Here is a 4,597-nt window from a genome sequence, read left to right on the forward strand (position 1 = left end):
GCTTCCATCACCTCTATTATAATAAACACATCCAAAGAAATATACCAGTCAAAATTACACATCTAAAGTCCTAACATTACACATCACATTCTTTGCTCTTTCTCTCTCTAAAATTACACATCTAAAGTCCTAACCACAGAACCCACTGGTTCATTTTACACATCCCTTGAAGTGATGTTCAATTGTCCTCACTGTTTCTACTGCAACCTAATGTTAACATAGAAGCATATGTGCTTGGCCATGAACTTCTTAATCCTAATCTGAAAGGAGGTTTAATCTTGTTAGGTATATGAACTTTAAACTTATGACAGTATGTTTAAGATTTACCGAATTTTAAATAAACATTTCCATATGTCTTTAGATTAACTTCAAAGGAAATACTACAAAAAAATCATTTATACAGATAAAATCTAGAGTAACATACAAACAATTTTAGATCAGCATAAAAATAAAAGTATCCATACAGATTAAGGGATTTGAAGTTTGAACCTAGATTTGAGTTATTGAAGAATGAAGCTCTGTAGGAACTAGTTGGTTGAAGCTGAATTTGAATTGTTGATTGTAGGAACTAATTGGTTGAAGCTTTCACCTCACTATTTCAAGAAGCATTAAACACAACAATAAAAGCAAATCAGGAATTCTTCAATTCATCGAAGTGATCCACTAAAATAAAAACTCAATTCCATAGACTTGCACCTAAAAACCTACCAATGATCAAATCCAACACAAATCTCATTTCTCAAATCAAAATACAGATCAAAATTGAAAAGGATGAGTAGAAAATAAAAAACGTTAACGGTTAACCTTTTGGAGATGGAAACAACGAGAATCATGAATGAGAACCAAAGCGAGAAGTGAAGAGAAAGCGATATATCTCAAAAACGCAATGGAGTTTGGGATCTAGATTTGTTTTGAGATATAAGGAAAACATGAAGAGGAAGAAGTCAAGTCGTGATCAGAGAGAGAAAATTTGGGATCGGGATTGGGATTGGGTGAGGGGTGATTTTTTTATTTGTATGCCTATTTTCAGAAAATGAGTAAAAAAATGGGAGGGAGATGGAAAAGAAAATGAAGGGATAGAGGAGAGATGTGCAGGTTTTTGTGGCACAGGCCCAACTAACTGTAGCTAGCTAATGGGTTGGTCTTAGTATCAATTTTGAGACGGGCCATCCAGTGTGGCAAAAAAGTAGTGGCTAACAAGATATTTTCCTGTAGTGATTAAACCTAGGTATATGTGATTAATGAGAAATGATTTAGTTTTTAAATATAAAACGGTGTAGTTTTTTGATAATTAGATTTGATTAAACTTGAGTTTTGACTATGGTTTTTTTCTGCCGATAGGTAATTAGGGTTGATTAAACTTATCTTAATACAATTTCTTTATCTTTGGTGAGCAAAAAATAAATACGAAAACTAAAATTATTTGGTTGAGGGTGGCAAAAATATGTAGATTATTAATTTTTTCAGTATGAATAGGTGTATTTTCATGCAATGTTTTTTATTAAAGAGTATGTATTGTCAAGGTCAAAAGTACATCAATATTTTGATGCTTGTAATTTTTTTTTTAATAATAAAAGCAAAAAAAACAACGATATATATCAATTCTGGAATATATTATTGGAGTTCGGTTTAAAATTAAACCTCTGAAAATTTTGTAAAGTGTAGTTTAGAAACTCAAATATTCACACAGACGAAAGATGCTGAAAATGAACATTGAAGGCCTGTCTACCAAACTTTTAAAGAATAGTAAAAACTAGAAATCATCTCTTATGTCCCAACAAATGTGTTACTCCATGTATTATTCATTGTGATTGGTTGAAAATACATATTTATATTAAAAATTTAATAATTAAATGTTTCTTTGATTAATCTTAACAACTAACATATTAAGTGATACATTTTTTGATGAAGAAAGACAAAAGGAACATGAAATAATTACAACTTGTTAGTTCTAGAATGTGTGTGAAGCCATCATGGGTATGAACTGTCCGGTCTGAGAGTGAGGGGCGCATCACCAATCACCAATACAAAGCAAAGACATTCAATCATGTTATGTTTATGTATGCTTCAAGTTCATTAATGCCGTTATGGTAGGTTACATATTTTTCCCTTATCCTTCTATGGAATAATATGCTAGTTAGCCACAATAATTTAATTATCTATCTATTAAAGAATATGATTGATATCAGTGTATAAACTCAGGTAGCCTGTTAAACACTGGGCTGAGGATTTAACACGCCAAATTTATAGCTAGATTTGACTTTGATTGATCAGAAAAAGTACAATTAACCCCAACTATTACTCCACTTTTTATTTTTATCACCTTTCTCTTTCTCTTTCTCTGGTGCATTCAGAACTAGAACTATAATTTTAATTCTTTCCTCTGAAATTAATTGAACTGATTATTAGAGTAGGTGACAATTAATATAGAACTCAGAAGTAATAACCATTGTAATAATTTTGCAATGTATTATTACATAAAAGAAATCTTAATGTGTGTTTAAGCGAACAAAAGCACTGTGCTCATCCAGGGTTCTTATGGGCAGTGACATATTGGCATTAGTTAAATAACAAAGTATTTGTCTAGTCGTGTAAGGGCTGTTAGATTCCAAAAATGATTAAAAGGTCAAAAGTTTGATTTTTGTAGCGAAATTTGTTGGGATGGACAACCATGTACCCCGGAAATAATTAGTTCATTACCTAAAAGATTATGAAATACTTTTGATAGTACAAAAAAATATATCAGCAGCATTAGTTCCAATGATATATAGTGTAGATGGTCTCTTCTAACCTATATCTAACATTGCGTTCAAGTTCTGTTTTTTTGTTAAGCGAAAATGTATCAAAGAAGCACAAGGGGTGTTAATCCAATATAAGAGAAAGATCATAAATTGATCTTTTTAGACGATACAGAAATATAAGCAATTAGGTCATTACACCAATTAACAAAAAGTAAAGAAGTTGGAGCTACTTTTGATTGAAACCAAGACAAGATCAGACTTGAATGAGATCCATTTTGTGCATAAAACTCATCGGCTTACGAGAGAATATAACATCATTCATCATAATCCATATAGAGTACACAACAACAAATTATATCATCCTCCACATCTCAAAACCACTAGTTCTATGACCAATAACATCATGCATGTTCAATGACTCAATGATTGTAGTAGGTTTCGGCTCATTAACTTGAAACCACAAATAAACACATTTCCAAACAGAAGATGCAAACTCACAAGATATAAACAGATGGTCAATTGACTCTTCATGGTTCTTGCAAGACTTAAGTAAAATGTTACCTAGAGGCATAATACTTGAATCAACTTGAATGAGATAAGCCGACTTCACCACATAATTCTCGGAAGCATGAAAACCCCATCTCCATCTGTCAGCGATATCCTTCTTGCAAGAGTGATGACGAATCAAATCATACATATTTCTAACCATACTCTCCTCTCTGTCAAACACATGACGACATTGAATCTTCGAAGTCCACACATCATCAACCCAACCTCCATAATACTCTCTATTAATATATATACTACCTAGTGAACTTGTCTGTATCCTAAAGCATATTTAAGGGTATTATTCATTGCATCTAATAATTATAATGCATAATGCCAAATCACCGCATTGGCAACTAATTATATATAATGCATTAATGCAAAATCTGAGACTTCACATTTTGGTCTAAATCTATGGTTTTGGACGATGAGTACTATTAGCTCCACCAGTGATAGAGGAAATCAATACCCTTCTAAGTTGTATCCTTTTCTTTATTTATAGGAAAAATAAAATAGACCAAACAATAACATTGCTTAGATATGTAAAAATGGATCCTTGCAAACATAATATGGACACAAATTATATAGAACAAGAAAAATAGATGAAGAGAAGATTATTAATATTAGAGATTTTTGGGTGGAAAACTTTTCCAAACTTCTAACTTAGAAGTGAAAAAATCATAAAATCTACTCGAGAAAATATCTACAATATGAAATGTACGATTATAATATATCTATAGCACTTACTTGGATAACAATATTTCTCAAATATCAAACTAGAATATCTAACATCTCACTATCATTTTTCTCATATCATATTTTGGTGGAAGGGCATCTCTCTCATTCTATGAGGTTTTCGACCTAATTTGTTCTCACTTAGAGTGCTCTATTTGTAGGTTTTGATATGGAGGCACTTGCTTGCCCTCAGCTCTAAGTAAATTGGTTCATTCTCCGAATAATTGGATTTTTACACTCCAAGTATATTGGGATTGTTTTCCAAGTAACTTGGGTTCATTTCTCTTATCAAATAAAGAATTTTGGGCTTATATCTCCTTCCATCAATTAAATAAGAAAAACCTAACAAAACTTTCACTTCATCGGTTAATTGTGGATGTCATTAGTCATGTCGGAAATAAAATCACACCCAAATAACTCAAAAATCAAAACCAATTTGAAAATAAAATTGTTTTATAAACTTGTAACCAAACATAAGATAATTTCAGATTTTATAAAAATTGTTTTTGAAGCCAAAAACAAACGGCCACCAATATACAATCCATGAATCAATTCATGAAGATAAACCTAGTCAT

The 4,597-nt window shown here is 31.4% G+C and overlaps 1 protein-coding gene across 1 annotated transcript in view; it reads left to right on the forward strand.

Annotated features, from left to right (window-relative positions):
* The window catches only part of LOC109346342 (3-ketoacyl-CoA synthase 6), a 15,115-nt gene extending 14,333 nt beyond the window's left edge, over positions 1 to 782 (forward strand). Inside the window, exon 3 of the mRNA XM_019585846.1 lies at positions 771 to 782. The gene's annotated coding sequence lies outside the window, so the exon portion shown is untranslated. The remainder of the gene's footprint in view (positions 1 to 770) is intronic.

This window comes from Lupinus angustifolius, chromosome LG04 (assembly GCF_001865875.1).
Source record: "Lupinus angustifolius cultivar Tanjil chromosome LG04, LupAngTanjil_v1.0, whole genome shotgun sequence".
In the NCBI taxonomy this organism is placed as follows: domain Eukaryota; kingdom Viridiplantae; phylum Streptophyta; class Magnoliopsida; order Fabales; family Fabaceae; genus Lupinus; species Lupinus angustifolius.